Raw genomic sequence first — 17,726 nt, 5'->3', positions numbered from 1 at the left:
AACCAATATCCCCCCCAGGCAGCGATTTTGGATTTAATTTTGCTGATTATATGAGTCCAAAGACACCTCTTGTTCACCCCTGAGGAAATGGGAAGACCAAGATATCTGAAGCTGTCCCATTTGGCCTGACCTTTGAACCCGAGGATCCTCGAAATATTGATGATCTCTTGTTGTTCAGTGTTCCAACTATAGATTTCACTTTTGCTCTCGTTGATAAGAGCTCCAGTCACCCTGCAGTAACTTTTCAGTACATTGTCAAAGGCTTTCGCTATTCTGGTGGAAACGCCTCCAAGGAGCAGAGAATCATCCGCGAAGAGGGCATGATTTAGAGAAGTTGCTACATTCGAAGGTTTGAGCCCCGGGAGGGAGCCGACGGTTTTTTCAACTGCTAGCTTTCTACTGAGAGAGTCAGCCATGAGGATATACAGGAAGGGAGAGAGAGGGCATCCCTGCCTGATACCTCTCTGAGCTTGGAAGAAGTTGGTAGGGCGTCCATTGATGAGAGGGGCAATCCACGGGGATTCTATGCATGCTTTAATGAGCTAGACAAAGTGCTGAGAGAAACCAAAAGAAAGCAGGACTTTGCATAGGAACAAACGATTTACTCTATCGAATGCATTTGCCATATCGAGTTTGATCAACATACCTTTCTCACCCCGTTGTTTGCTTGAATGGATGGTCTCCTGAACCTGAATGACATTGTCCATAATATATCTGCCTTCCACAAATCCTCCTTGGTTGCTGGAAATCAACTTTTTGAGCAGAGGCTTGAGTCGATTTGCTAGGAGCTTGGCTATGATTTTGTAAGAAGCATTACACAGCGAGATAGGCCTGAATCTTGCAAAGGTATCTGGATTGGTTTCCTTTGGAATTAAAGCTAGATAGGTGGAGTTGATACCACCTCCTATTTTAGCTTTTCTCATAAAGCCTTTGATCATTTTGAGGAGATCAGTTTTGATAACTTCCCAACATAATTGATAAAAAATGGATTGTGAATCCGTCGGGCCCAGGGGCCTTATTGGCTTCCATTGACCAGATAACTTGGATAACCTCCTCAATTGTGATTGGTTTGCATAGGTCTGTGTTTTCTTCAACGTTAACAAGTTGGGGAATGTTAGAAAGAAAGTCAAAGATTTCCTCTTCCTTGCCTTGAATTCCTATGTTGTATAAATTCCTAAAGTGTGCTTCAGCAGCGCCTTTCACCTGATCGAACCCTTTGCAGACATGTCCCTCCAAGGTTTTAATTTCCACTATATGGTTCCGAGACAGTCTAGCTCTGTATTGTCTGTGGAAGTAAGAAGTGTTCCGGTCCCCTGCCTTTAACCATAAACTTTTGGACTTTAATCTCCAGTATTCTTCTTCAGTTCGGAAGGCCTGGTAGGTGGATCGTTGCGTTTTGACTTCCTCATCCAGAAGCTCTGCTGTAATATTTTTATTCTCCATTTCCGTTTGCATTGAGTGCAGCCTCTGAACTGCCTCTTTTCTATGGTTGGTTGGATTGGGGTCTGGCTTTTTTATCCACTCCTTCAATGCATATTTTGTTGCCTTCAGCTTCTGTTCCCAGATGTAGCTGGGGGAACCTGTGATGGGTTTGACCCATGCAGCTTTCATTGTCTCGATAAAACCCGGTTTCTCGATCCATAGTGGGCTGCGGAAGGGAATGGGGCCCAAATCTTCTTCATCTTGCAATAGAAGCTGTATTGGCTTATGGTCCGAAGTCAATTTGGGCAATATTTTTGTGTTGGCGATTTTTTTATTCAACAAAAGGTGGCTTTCGAGCGATTTTTGGGCCAGTGCATTGCCGATGTTTTTAAGGGATTTTTGGTTCCAGCAGTGGAGAGGCAAGTGGGGGAGTCTCACCCATACCGGGACTGCTGAGGGGACATCCTGGGAGGGGTCGAAGTCTGGGGACCATTTATTCAGATACAGGCCCTGCGGTCCCATAAAATATGGGCCATTTCTTAAGATTAAGCTTCTGTCTTCCGGGTTTTCAAACACAAAGACAAAGTATCCTTTCCCAACAAAGTAGCTTTTCACACCTTCCTTGATCAGGGGGCTCCAGTTTCTCTGTGTCCAATCTTCTACTGACTTTGGAGAAGGCCAGAGGCCTGTGAACTGGCCGATGAGGCTTCTCTCTGCCAGGTTCAGTGCTGCTTTACACGTCTCTTCTTCTGAAAGGGAAACTGAGGGGATCTTGTCCATCCTCTTGATAAACTTTTGCTGAGCCACTGATGGGGCTCTCTTCAGGCAAGCTTTGATCAGTGCTTTGAATTCCAGGACCTCCGAAGGAGGGGGAGCCGAGCCCCCGTTGGAGTCCATGATCTCAGAAGAGCGCCTCAGGACTGAGCACGGAGGCGCAGCAGCCTCAAGGGCGCGAGAAGAGTTCCCTGCGATCAGCAGGAAGAAGGACAGGCCCTCCACGGCAGACAGGGGCCGAGGCGGCTGGCAGCCTCTTGCAAAGCGTCGGCTAGGTCAGGGTCACAACACAAAAAAGAAAAATAAAAATGGTAACCTTGTTCCGCCATTTAGACACCTCTAAAACCTTTAAATTGCCTTTAGATGAGAACTAGGACATCCTGTAGTAATTCTGGTCAAAACTACAAGAAACCTATAGGAAACCCTATTAAAACTACAGGAAACCAGTTTTGAGCATAAATGATAGACTGAGGTTAGGGCAGGCCCTCAACTTGACTCCCATGCATTTCTCCCATTTTTAGGTCCTAGACAAAAGCTAGAAAGAGATTGGAGACCTCTCGGAACACCTCTTTTCATCATTGCAGTTTGAGTTCTATTTTGATGGTGAATGCCTTATTTCTTTTTGTTGCCTTCTTCTTCTCTTTTGTGGCCTAGATGATTGCCTAATGGCCTTGGAGTTCTCTATTTTGATTAGGTTTCTTAGGCACTGTCGTTTTGGGTTTTAGCACACTTTCTCCTTTCTTCCTTCTTTTAGCAGCATTCTACCTTCCTGTAGTAGTCATTCCTTCTTCCTTCAGAATCTTCTAACTGTATGGGAGCACTGACATGAAATGAAGAGGGATTGGATGATTATGCTAGGGCTCAAAGGGAGTAGTGTAGGCTTGTGAAAATGGAGAGGATGCTCTTCTTGTTTTTTTCTTCTCAAGAATGAAATGGGATCGATGAATGATGAATAGATAATGAATGTGAAGTGGATGGAGGGCTTGGAGTGCTGTGGTGACTTGGCCTTTGAAAAAAATTCTTCTTTTAACTACTATCCTCATTCCTTGAAATCATCACCCTTTGTAATTTGACTTTTCAACATTGCATGAGTGAAGGAGTGGGTTGCAATCAACTAATTGAAGGCGGCTAAGACTACTAACCCATCATTAGCTTATAAAACCTCATCTCTCATGCATTGCCAACAAATTTCTAACTATAATATGCTCAAGAGAAGAGGTCATGAATATTACATATCTGTACCTACCTGATGGTTGATGGAGAGACATGCATGCTGCTGCTAAGTTGATGTTGATGTGCAGGTGTTGGATGGTGATGTTGACGATCCTGATGCTGCTACTAAGCTCTGGAGGAGCTTCTTTGACCTCTGGATCTCCTTTAAAACTGCTCACTACCAATCCTGTAGGTGATGTTTTGTATCCTGTAGGTTTATAGGACATAGACTTTTTGTCCATATCTCCCTAACGGTAAACTAGATTGAGCTGAAACTTTTTGAGAGTATTTCCATAATCATTATGCACCTCCCCTTAGAAAATTTTTGGTCAATGGATGCACGGAGCTTGAGAAAAACTAAAAATGGCTGAAGGTGATGGAGGCTAATTTCTTGGAAACCATGCACTTGAATTTGTTGAAATTTCTTAGGAATTTTACCATCATCCATATGCATCTCTCCATGAAACATCTTTTTAAATGGATGCACAGATAGTGAGAAAATGCAAAAATGGTTGAAGGTGATGGAGGCCAATTTCTTAGAAACCATGCACGGGAATTTGCTGAAACTTCTTGAGCATGTTAGCATCATCCATATGCATCTCCCCCTGAAACAGTTTGGAAAATGGATGCTTTTTTTTCATGTTATGGCAAAAACAAAATTTTGCTCTATGTATTTTTGTATCCTGTAGTAAAACAGAGCATCCTGTAGTTTTTTAAGACAACAAGAAAAATGAATGGTAGAAGCTTTAGAATGATGGGTGGATGGTGAAAATAGATGAGGGTTATGGATTGGCATGGCCTTGGCTTTGTTGGTGCATTTGAGCAAAGGAGGAGAAAGTCAAAATTTGACTTATTTTCACTAGGCTTGACCAATTTTCCTTTTGGTACCAACTTGTTCTTGTTGCTTGAAAATGTTGGAGAGTACATGCATTTATCAAAGACATGCGTGGAGCAAGGATTTCTTTTATTTATTTATTTTTTATTTTGTTCTAGGCCTACTAGTCGCCTCAATGAGGTTTTCAACTAATAGGTCTACCTAGTCACCTCAAAGGAAGTTTTCACCTAGGATCTTCTTTTTTTCTATTTTTTTTCTCTTTTTCAACACATTGACCGCCTCATGGAGGTTTTCAATCAATGAGCCAATCTGAGGCACCTCCAAGGAGGTTTTCACCTCAGATTTTTTTTTTTCTCTTATTTTTCTTTTTTGTTGCTTCTACCCTACCCTACCTGAAAAACAAAATCACTTTCAAGTATAAGAATACTTCCAATGTAGCCATGTGCACATCAAGATGACAGAAAAATGATGTGGAGGATTGAAATGTATGCTTTGACGTGTACCTGGATTTCACAAACCAAATTATTTGACTTTGAAAGGATCAAGCATATTTGAGGAAGAGAGTGATGCTGCAACTTAGTGACTGTCTAGAACCATATTTCAATATAGTTGTGATGCCCCTGGTCCACTTTGCTAATTTGAATCATTCTTCATGTCTTCTTCTACCATGTTCTTCAAATATTCCTCTTTTTTTTATTGCTCTCTTGAATACATGGAGGATTTGATGGTAAACATGAGGGAGATTTCTCAATCTCTGATTTTGATGTCTTCTCTTCATCAAGTGCAACCCATGATACTTTGATATTCTCTTTCGAATCTTCTTCTTCTGGATGTAGTCCTTCAATGATATCAAGATAATATATTTTTTCCAATAATCTTCCTGAGCTATGGTGAATACCATTGAGCTCAAGAGGAGATGTTTGGAAATGTTGTACCTTATCATTGTAAGTAGGCTGAGCTACTTCAATATGTGGGTTTGGAAATGGTGGTACAGGTAGTTGAGTGGGAGTGTATATTTGAGATGGAAGTGGATGGGGTTGTGGTTGTGGTGGAGGTGAATGGTAAGGATAACATGAAGTTTGGTATGGAGGATATTGAGGAAAATACTGAGGATATTGTGAATGGCTCCCATAAGTTCCTTGCCAACATTGTTGCCAAGATTGGTTTTGGGGTTAAGATGGCCAATGTTTCCAAGGAAAGGGTGTGTTCCAATTACTTTGAGGTGGATGTACATAAGCTTGAAATTGTGAATTAGGCTCTTGCATCATATCAGGCTGAATAGGTTTCCATGGTCCTCTTGGAGCTACATAACATTGTTGCATTGGCAATTGACTTGCTCCATTATCGTCTTGGTAAACTTCCTTCAACCTTGGTAATGAGGAACAAAATTTAACATCATGTGATTTTGCAACACAAATATCAGCATTTTCTTTTCCTTCATCTTTCATTCTTAACATTTCTACTTGTTTTGTTAGATTACTAAGAATTTCTACTTTAAAATCATCAAACTTTCCAAGTTTAGCTTGACTTACCGATCTTGATGCTCATTTACCTACTCTTGCTTTTCCTCTTGATATGGGTTTGCATGTTTCACAAATTTCCTCAAATGATAATGATATACATCACCTCTACTCACGAGATTAAGGAGATCAATCCACTCATCCCTAACTGTTCTAAGTAAGAGGGTTTTAAGTGTGTCAGATCCTAAATAATGTAGTTGATGGGCCTCATTATTGGGTAATTATATGGGCCTTAATTCACCTCCTAGCTTAGTCAAACCAACTATTCTCATAACTTATTGCATACTTTTGATTATAGTTTCTTTATGAGATGAGTTAGAGTTGGATGTTTTGCTTTGTGGTCTAATGTGCATTTAACATAGGATTAAAGGATAAAAGCAAGGAATTTTGGCAAAGACCTTAGTCAAAACTCGAATGGGACAAAGGAGAGGAATTATAGGAGGTAAATCATCCTCATTTACTACCCCTCCATTCGAATATCCCTCCATCAGCTCAGAGTGCAAATAGCTAGATCATGAGGACTAGAAGGCAGCCGAGCAAGTGAAAGTCAAAGAACCAATTTATCTTGAGTTTGGGAGCCGAGCCTCCCTAATTTTAAGGAAGTCGCTGGAGACTTTAGTAGTATAAGTAGAGAGGCCTAGGACCTCAGTAGGATTTGGACTTTGATTGTAAAACTCTATTCTATTTCCGAGCAACAAGACTTGTGATAGTTTTTGATGTAATCCATTATTTTGTTAATAAGAATGAGTTTTGTTTTGAGCCAGCACTGAGTTAACTCAGAGGGATAACGCTCTTGGGTTAGGGCCCAACCCTAACAGCTAAGGCTCCTCTTTATTGTACATGTATGCTTGCGTAGATTCATGGTTTAATTGATCATTTTCTTAAGTAGCGACATTTCTATTATAGTAGTGTAGAGTAGATTGGTTGTGTTTTAGTTTGCTTCCATTTGTGCCTTCTTTCAATTAGCAGGTTAGCCAGGAGTTCTTACATCAAGTTTGTTGTCTTGATTCAGTATGACATTCATTTCATTGTCGTCTTTTTCCATCACTTTTTGATCATGTGCTCATTTCCTTCAGCATGAAATTCTTAAGAGGAAGCTAATAAAACACATCTTGATCAGATTATACCCATAGATTTCCTCACCATCTGATCCACAACAAACCTGACTAATCACCGTCCAATTCATTTCAACACTTGACTTTATGCGCTCCAGATCTCCACCGTCGATCTATCTAGCTTGATCCAATGGCTATCGTGAATTCTTCCACCTACTTTATGCACTCCAAATCTCGATTGTCGACCTGTCGTGACCTTGATCCAATGGCTATCGCGTCACCCGATCGCCAACTACCTTAGTCGATCTCCACCGTTGATCAATCTCGTGTGATCCAACGACTATCGCGCAATCTCGCATGAATTCTTGCATGACCGATATCCGCCCAAGAGCACGTGATAAAAGTGGTTTTCCCATGCTACGTGTCACTCACTTAGGCTAATTGCATGAAAATTAGAAATACAACTTACATCTTTAAAGGTGTGCGAGAAATTTCTTACCACCTACGAAAACTCGCTCCATCATTCTGCTTGTTTTTTCCACGATAAGATCTTCGTCGCTCATCCTCCATTAATCTTGTTTGTCCATCTATTACTTAATCTCCCGCGATAAGATCTCTATCGCTCATCTTCTGTTAACCCTGTCCATCCATCTATTCACTCAATCTCACGTGATATGATCTCCGTCGCTCATCCTCCATTAATCTTGTTCCCGAATGATCCAACGATTCTTGTGTACTTCTACTTCATTACGTCCTCCTTTCACTGATTTTTATCTTCACTTGATCTCTTTCTTGACTCCGTGCATGCTTGATTTTACAAAAAAAACAAAAACATGAAAACAGATTTAGTTTACTTTCCTTGCTTACACATTACTTTGGTTTGATGATCTTTAATTCTGTAACTTAGATAGCAGCATTAGGTTAGTGTTGATTTAGCCATTCTACTTAGCATAGTTGTTTAATTGGTTGATTATGATATGATGTGATTTAACATTATATGTGATTTTCTTCATTACTGCAGTAGAGTAGCTCTCTTAGAATAAATTTTCTCTTCCTCCATCAAAGAATCAAGCTTCTTTTTACTCTATAGAACCCTGGCTTGGAACCCCTAGGGCCTCTCTCCAGATGAACAGGTGACAACAAGTAGGACCTTCACTTCTACTTGTGCATATAGCACTATCACTTCCAAGTTTGTATGAACCTCGGGTTCATAAGTAAATTTGGTAGCCCAGGAGTTGCAGCATCCTTGTTGCAATACTGGTGCTCATCACTTTTTGGTGCCATTGTCGGGGAGGTGTTTGAGTAGAATGTGATTACTGTTTTCTTTTCTTCTATTTCTAATCTGCTTTCTTTTCTTCTATTTCTAGTCTTCAATTTTCCGCCAATAGTTTATTTCTGCAAAAGTAATCTAGTAGCTTCCTTCATTTCAGTTGTCATTATCTGCTTTCCTTTCCATTCTGCAAGTAGAATTTCAATTCAACAAGTAACTTTTCTTTCTGTCAGTAGTTTTCGTTCAATCAGAAATTTCATTTCTGCAAAGTACTTTCTAAATAAAAAAATATTATAAATCCACCCCAAAAACATGTCCTTTCATGCCTCGTAGGAATAGGGACAATTTAGGGAAATTCTTGCCAAATACCCCCACCACATCCAACAGACAGCCTTGTCTCTTCTTCAGTGGTTGTGAACTGGAGGAACTTTTAGGTGAGCAACCTGACATATTTGAAGAACTTATAGGGGAAGAAGAAGAATAAGAACCCATTCCTATTGAACCAATGGCTGAAAACTGAAATGACAGAGGAAATAGAGAGAGAATTGAGGGTGCCTTCCCCATCAGGGAAACCAATGTGGACACTAAGATGAAGAATATAAGCCCCTCTGCATTTCCATGGCCTAACCACAGAGGACCCTGACACTTTCCTATTTGAGTTTGTTATTATATGTCGAACCTATGACTATACAGATGATGAGAAAAAGTTAAAACTGTTTCCATCTACCCTCAAGGATGCAACATTGCGATGGTTCATGGGTTTACGTGGAGATAGCGTCACAACTTGGGCTCAGATGCAACAGGCTTTTAACAACAAATATAGGGACTACTATAGGTCAAGGGATACTAAAGAAGGTTTTCTAGGATGACCATGGGCTGGGATGAATCCTTCAGAAGACTAGAAAGAAATATTCTATCTCAGTTACAAAAGGGCCAGGTGCACACTTGACCCCGAGTCACTAATGTTGGTCTTGATCAGAGGAGTAAGGGAAGATCTTCTAGATACCTTAAATTTGTTAGTAGGAGGAGATATCTACCAATTACCCTATGAAGATATCAAGATTGTCTTTAAAAACCATTCTAGGGCAGCTAGTAAAAAGGGTAGGGGTAGTCAACCTATGGCTAGTACATCATCTTCCAACTCATCCATCAAGGGTGAAAATGGAAATATGCTAGAAGATTTCAAAAGTGAGATGCTGCAAACCTTTTCCTTGCAATTGGACACCATGAACATCAAAAGGAAGCAAGAGGAAGCAGAGAGAGCCTTGGCCATCCTTTGTCCTAAATGCACCAGGAGGCATCCTAGGAACGAATGTCCATTGAACTGCATTGAGATTTGCTCGGTCTGTGAAGAAAACCACTCCATAGACAGGTGCCATTCTTTACTTGGACGCAAAGCCCATGTCAAGGAGCTGACGGGGTCACTGGGAAGCTTTGCTACATCAACCAAAGGAGACCTCCTAGGCCTATACCATACCAGCAATGTATGCAAGGGTCATCCCATGCATATTACAACCTCAACCAAACCAGAACTATACCTTCTTGGGGGCCCCCTGCTCATCCTTCCTAGTCTACAACCCCTCTTTGGTCCTATACATCTCAGTATCATTCCCAGCCAGCCAACCAGTCATTTCAACCTTACATTATGCCACAACCTCATTGGAATACCCCACTCCAAGGGTGGAGGCCCCAATACAACAATGCTCCAGCTCTATTGCCTCCACCACCTACCCAACCACAACTCCTACACTCTGATCCACCTAAGCAACCCTAGATGCTTGCCCAGCCAAATCCGAATAATAGGCAAGCTTAACAAGTATACAGTGGAGAGACATCATCCCTAGGTTATGTTGTAGAAATCCAAGAGATCAACCTAAGATCTGGGAGAATTCTCCCAGATAAGTCAAAGACAGAGGAGGAGTAGGAAAAGAAGTGGTTAACTACAGATCTACGAGGTGGGAGATGATTAAAAGGAACCTCACCCCAAAAATCCATAAAGGGAAACAAAACATCATTTGCATGCATTCGTGCATTCCACCTCCTCGAAACTCCCTCATGCAAGTCACTCTCATAACTTTGGCTACCCACTGGAAGCAAAGATCCATTGTTCTGCAAGAGAATTTCTACAGGAATAGTCTACAAGAGCAGTCTACGGGATACACAGAGGCAGTCTACAGGATAGGCAGAGAGGGGTTCAAGAGGGAATATCATGATAATTGTCCACTGCCACCATTCTAAAGATATAGGATCTGAAAATCCATCCCCATTTACTAGCAAATGAACTAGAAATGCTCTAAAATCTAGTGGATATAATAACTGTGGGAGGTGAATTACATACATAGGAAAGTTTGTTTCCTCCTGAATTTAAAATTCTTGTGTCAAACCCCTCATTTCCTCCACAAGCCTCATAAGAAAGATGACAGGAGGGTTTAATAGGAGAGAACCCACAAACACTGTGAGGATAAAAAAACACCTCCAAGTGCTTGAAATCTTTATAAGACACCAATGGATGGGGTTTTCAAAAAATTCATAGGGTATGATGATGAGGTGGATCACAAATTTTCTCATTCCCTCACTCCACACAATAGAATCCATGCTGCTGTTATTATTAGAGGGCTCACTATAGATCTCACCCCATAGCTCATCAGTTGGGTCACCACACTTCCCCTAGGAATTCCATGGAGAAAAGAAGACAAAGCAGACAGTCAAGTGGCAAAAAGGAAATTCTTTTTAGAAGGTGAAGAACCCACAGAGGATAAAAATGGAGCAAGGAGGGACAGTTTGCCATATCCATGGAGTGAGGTAGGTTACCAAATCATTAAATATATCTCATGTGAGGGTAGATACAGTGTTGTTTATGGCTACCATTTTAGGATGCTTGAAGAACTAATATTTGGGGTAGAAACACCAATTCACGAAAGACTTAGCATACCCTATTTCTTGATGCAATCACTCATAGACTCCAGCAACAAAGTAAAGGAAGGGAATTCCGAACAATTGGCTCACCATGGGTTGATCAAGATCCTCATTGAGAATGCCCTCCAAAACCTCAGGGTCCCTATAACATGGTCAATATTCAGAGACTTACCAGCAGAGGATGACATCAAAAACCTCACCTATGATGTTAGTCCTTCTGTCAGTGAGGAGGAGGAAAAACAAGAAGAAGAATATACAAAGCTAGATGGGAATGAGATGGATGAAGAAGAAACTAATATAGAGGAACATTATGAAGCATAAGAGAAGGAGGATGATGTTGAAATAGAGGAGGAAGCAAAGGAAGAAACTGAAGGAGATGAGAAAGAACAACAAGAGGAATAAGACAAGAAAAATAGAGAAGAAGAAGGCATTGAAACATAAGTGGAAGAACACAAGGAGGAGTCACCTAGGGTGTCTCCAGAGAAGAAGTTAGCAACTGCCTGCATTGCTCTTAGCACCCCAGTGAAGAAAAAGGGGAAAATGATGCAAACCCCTCTATATTTCAGAACAAGAAAGAGCAAAAGAATCAAACAAGGGAAGCCACAAATATCAACAAAAATCCCTATTGAGATTGAAGGTTCCCCTACACCAAGGGACAGAGAAGCAATAATGAGAGATCAACTTGAGAGTGAAAATGCATGGCTAAGAGGACAGCTGCAGGAAAGGGAAAACCAACTAGCATGTATAGCCAGCCTCTCCTTGTAGGCCATCCAATATAGGATGCCAGCTAAATCCTATGCTCTTTACCTCAGAGAACAATGGCTAAAATTTAAGATTAAAACACTAGCACAAAGGGGAACCATGCCATTTTAGGACTACAGGAGGTTTATTGATCTTTGTGCCCAAAGTACACTAGAGGATAGGGCCAAAATGGATAATTTTTACTTGCACAACATGGCCCTCACACATGAATGTTTTGGATCCTAATGCCGAGCTAGGAGATCTACAATTAATGGTTTTTGCTTCATGGAGGAGCCATGAGGAGTCAAGGGTTGCAGAGATGAAAAGAATATTGGCCTGAGAGAAAAATGAACCTCTTTTCATTAGAGATGAACAATCAAATACCATGGCCCTAATCAACAACAATAATCTAATTGCAAATGATCCTTAGTTGGCACACAGATATCTTGCTGCCCAAGAGCAAGCAATTTCACATTTTGAGGATATGTTTAGGTTGCTAGGAGAAGATAGTATACATGCCTGCTTAAGAAAATGGAACACACTGCCACATAGCTTGAAGATCAGAGAATATCACTCCCCTCAAAGGTTGAGAGGGGCACTCAACAGGACACCTATGTATAAGCAATCAATGCAAAGGTTGAAGGTCAACTGGATAGGCCTAAAACTCAGTCCACCACTACTCCTAGGGAAGCTAGAAGGGAGAAAAGAAGAAGAGGAAAAGAGGTAGTGGGGAGAATTAGAAAGGAAAGCAGGCTTCTATGAACAAGAATAAGAGACCATAGTAGAGGCATGGGATGTCAGAGAGCCTACCAGAGCCATGAAGGACATGGACATTGACTAAGTTGCTCAGAGAATGAGCAACACTTTCAGTAGGGAGGTGATGATGAGCCTCATCATTGGGTAACTATATGGGCCTTAATTCACCTCCTAGCTTAGTCAAACCAACTATTCCCACAACTTATTCCATTATTTTGATTATATTTTGTTTATGAGATGAGTTAGAGTTGGATATTTTGCTTTGTGGTCTAATGTGCATTTAATGCAGGATTAAAGGATGAAAGCAAGGAATTTTGGCAAAGACCTTGGTCAAAACTCAAATGGGACAAAGGAGAGGAATTATAGGAAGTAAATCCTCCTCATTTACTACCCCTCCATTTGAATATTCCTCCATCAGCCCGGAGTGCAAATAGCCAAATCATGAGGACTAGAAGGCAATCGAGCAAGTGAAAGTCAAAGCACTAGTTTATCTCGAGTTTGGGAGCCGAGCTTCCCTAATTTTAAGGAAGTCGTTGGAGAATTTAGCCGTATAAGTAGAGAGGCCTAGGACCTCAGTAGGATTCATACTTTTGATTGTCAAACTCTGTTCTATTTCCGAGCTACAAGACTTGTGACAGTTTTTGATGTAATCCATTTTTTTGATAATAAGAATGAGTTTTGTTTTGAGCCAGCACTGAGTTAACTCAGAGGGATAATGCTCTTGGGTTAGGGCCCAACCCTAACAGCTAAGGCTCCTCTTTATTGTACATGTATGCTTTCGTAGATTCATGGTTTAATTGATCATTTTCTTAAGTAGCCGCATTTATATTACAATAGTGTAGAGTAGATTGGTTGTATTTTAGTTTGCTTCCATTTATGCCTTCGTTCAATTAGCAGGTTAGCCAGGAGTTCTTCCATGAATTTTGCTGTCTTTTTTTAGTATGAGGTTCATTTCATTATTGTCTTTTTCCATCACTTTTTGCTCATGTGCTCATTTGCTTCAACACGAAATGCCTAAGCCTAAGCTAATAATACACATCTTGATCAGATTATACCCATAGATTTCCTTACCATCCAATCCATAACAAACTTGGCCAATCACCATCTGATTCATTTCAATGCTTGACTTTATGCGCTCCAGATCTCCACTGTTGATCTATCTAGCTAGATCCAACGACTATCGTAAATTCTTCCACCTACTTTATGCACTCCAAATCTCCACCATCGATTTGTCACACCCTCGATCCAACAGCCACCGCGTCACCCGATCGCCAACTAGCTTGGTCGATCTCCACCGTTGATCAATCATGCATGATCCAACGGCTATCGCGCAATCTCGCGTGAGTTCTTGCACGGCTGATATCTACCCGAGACCACACGAGAAAAGTGTTTTTCCCATGCTACGTGTCACTCACTTAGGCTATTCGAATGAAAATTAGAAACACAGCTTACAGATTTGAGGGTGCACGAGAAATTGCTTACCACCTATGAAAACCCGCTCCATCGTTCCCCACTTTTTTCTCGCGATAAGATCTCTTCCGCTCATCCTCCATTAATATTTTTCGTCCATCAATTATTTATTCTCCCATGATAAGATCTCCACCACTCATCTTCTGTTAACCTTGTCCATCCATCTATTCACTCAATCTCACACGATACGATCTCTGTCGCTCTTCCTCCATTAATCTTGTTCCCGACTGATCCAACGGTTCCTGTGTACTGTTGCTTCATTACATCCTCCTCTCACTAATTTCGATCTTCTCTTGCTCTTCCACTTGACTCGCATGATTGATTTTACCAAAAAACCAAAAATGTGAAAATAGATTTAGTTTAGTTTCCTTGCTTACACATTAGTTTGGTTTAATGATCTTTACTTCTGTAACTTAGATAGCAGTATTAGGTTAGCATTAATTTAGCAATTCTTCTTAGAATAGATATTTAATTGGTTCATTAGGATATGGTGTGATTTAGCATTACATGTTATTTTCTTCATTACTACAGTACAGTATCTCTCTTAGAATAAGTTTGTTCTTCTTCCGTCAAAGAATCAAGCTTCTTATGACTCTATAGAAGTCTGGCTTGGAACCCCTGGGGTCTCTCGCCAGATGAACAAGTGACAACAAGTAGGACCTTCACTTCTACTTGTGCATATATCATTATCACCTCCAAGTTTTCATGAACCCCAGGTTGATAAGTAAATATGGTAGCCCAGGAGTTGCAACATCCTTGCTGCAATACTGGCACTCATCACTTTTTGGCGTCATTGCCGGGGAGGTGTTTGAGTAGAATGTGATTACTGCTTTCTTTTCTTCTATTTCTAGTCTTCAATTTTCTACCACTATTTTATTTCTGCAAAAGTAATCTAGTAGCTTCCTTTATTTCAGTTTTCATTATCTGCTTTCCTTTCCATTCTGCAAGTAGAATTTCAATTCAACAAGTAACTTTTCTTTCTGTCAATAGTTTTCATTCAATCAACAATTTCATTTTTGCAAAGTACTTTCTAGCTAAAAAAAATATTACAAAAGCCACCCCAAAAACATATGCTTTCATGCCTCATAGGAATAGGGACAATTTAGGGAAATTCTTGCCCAATACCCCCATTGCATCCAACAACCAACCTTATCTCTTCTTCGGTGGCTGTGAACTGGAGGAACTTTTAGGTGAGCAACCTGACATATTTGAAGAACCTATAGGGGAAGAAGAAGAAGAATAATCCATTCCCACTGAACCAATGGCTGAAAACTGAAATGACAAAGGAAATAGAGAGAGAATTTAGGGTGCCTTCCCATCATGGAAACCAATGGGGACACTAAGATGAAGAATATAAGCCCCTCTACTCTAGCTCATTTCCATGGCCTGACCACAAAGGACCCTGACACTTTCCTATTTGAGTTTGATGTTATATTCCAAACCTATGACTATACAGATGATGAACAAAAGTTAAATTTGTTTCCATCTACCCTCAAGGATGCAACATTGCCCTGGTTCATGGGTTTACCTGGAGATAGCATCACAACTTGGGCTCATATGCAACAAGATGTTAAAAAAAAATATAGGGATTACTGTAGGTCAAAGGATACTAAAGAAGATATTTTTAGGATGACCATGGGCCAGGATGAATCCTTAGAAGACTATGAAAAAAGATTCCAGCTCAGTTACAAAAGGGTCAGGTGCGCACTTGACCTCGAGTCACTAAAGCTGGTCATGCTCAGAGGAGTAAGGGAAGATCTTTTGGATACCTTACATTTGTTAGCAAGAGGAGATATCTACCAATTACCCTATGAGGATATCAAGACTGTCTTTAGAAACCATTCTAGGGCAGCTAGGAAAAAGGGTAGGGGTAGTCAACCTATGGCCAATACATCACTTTCCAACTCATCCATCAAGGTTGAAATTGGAAATATGCTGGAAGATTTCAAAAGTGAGTTGCTGCAAACCTTTGCCTTGCAATTGGACACCATGAACATCAAAAGGAAGCAAGAGGAAGCAGAGAGAGCCTTGGCCATATTCTGTCCTAGATGCACTAGGAGACATCCTAGGAATGAACGTCCATTGAACTGCATTGAGATTTGCTCGGTCTGTGAAGAAAACCGCTCCACAGACGAGTGCCCTTCTTTACCTGGACTCAAAGTTGTATATTAAGGAGTTGAATGGGTCACTGAGAAGCTTTGCTACATCAACCAAAGGAGACCTCCTGGGCCTGGACCATACTAGCAAGGTATGCAAGGGTCATCCCATGCATATTACAACCCCAACCAAACCACAACTATACCTTCTTGGGGGCCCCCTTCTCATCCTTCCTGGTCTACACCCCCTCCTTGGTCTTATTCATCTCAGTATCATTCCCAGCCAGCTAGCCAGTCATTTCAACCTTACACTCTGCCACAACCTCAATCGAATACCCCACTACAGGGTTGGAGGCCCCAATACAACAATGCTCCAACTCTATTGCCTCCACCACCTACCCAACCACAACTTCTACACTCTGCTCCACCCAAGCAACCCTAGATGCCAGCCCAGCCAAATTCAAACTCAAACAATAGGATGGCTCAACAAGTATACAATGGAGAGACATCATACCCAGGTTATGCTGTAGAAATCCAGGAGATCAACCTAAGATCTGGGAGAATTCTCCTGATAACCAACCTCCCTCTCCACATAGGGAGGTTGAGGAAGAAAGAGAGGAAAGCAACCTTAAAGTAAATCCACCCTTTCCTAAGAGCTTAGCCCAACCACTCCAGCCTACCCCAGAAGAAACTGAACTTCTTGGAGAATTGAAAAATTATGTGTAAAGATCCACCTTCTCTAGGAAATAAAAGATGTTCCCATTTATAATAAGTTGATTAAGGAGAAATGCTTCAAGCATCCAGGAAGAAGAAAAAGGGATGCCCCTACCATTAATGTCATTGTACAATTATCTGACTTAATGTTGGGGCAGGTAGTATGTCCGAAATATTTGGACCCTAGAAACCCTGTAGTAGATGTGCACATCAATGGAATCATCATCCCACACACTCTAATTGATCTTGGGGCTGCCATTAATGTGATGACCAAGGACACCATGCTCAAGCTCAACCTCCAAGTGTCATTGAGGAAGACCACAGTAGTTCTGCAACTTGCAGACCATTCCACAGTCACCCCCGAGGGAATTGTGGAGGATGTGATGGTCTCTATTGACTCCTGGGAGTACCCTACAAATTTTCTAGTTCTCCAGCCTAAGGCTAAGCTTACTGGTTACCCTCTCATCCTTGAGAGGCCATGGTTGGCCACAACTAATGCTTACATTAGTTGCAAAGCTGGGAATATGACCATTAAGAATGGGCATATGTGCTACCCTCTTTCTCAACCTTCTCTAGATCATGATTTACCTGTATGGTTGGAGGAGGAGGAAGAAGATGGGGTTTATTCATCCCAACTTTATGCTTTGGAACCAACCATAGGAGGTGGATAGCAAGATGAGGATGACTTAATTGAACACCTCCTCCAAAGTCGAACTCCTAGTTCGTTACCATTAGAAGAATAAGTAAGGGAAACCTAGAACAATCATCCAATTGACTTATGCTTGGCCAATTCCAACCCACTCCGTGTCAAAACCATAGAATTCAGGCAAGAGAAAACTTTGAAAATTAACCCATCTCTTTCTGCGCTTGAAGAGGAAAACCTATGCAACATGTTGAGGGGAAACCTAGAAGCCTTCGCTTGGAGTTACGAGGAAATGAAGGGAG

This window comes from Pinus tabuliformis, chromosome 2_1 (genome assembly GCF_031772625.1).
Source record: "Pinus tabuliformis cultivar Carrire ecotype Pingquan chromosome 2_1, CPIR1, whole genome shotgun sequence".
NCBI lineage: Eukaryota > Viridiplantae > Streptophyta > Pinopsida > Pinales > Pinaceae > Pinus > Pinus tabuliformis.
Note: the sequence above shows the minus strand (reverse complement) of the source record.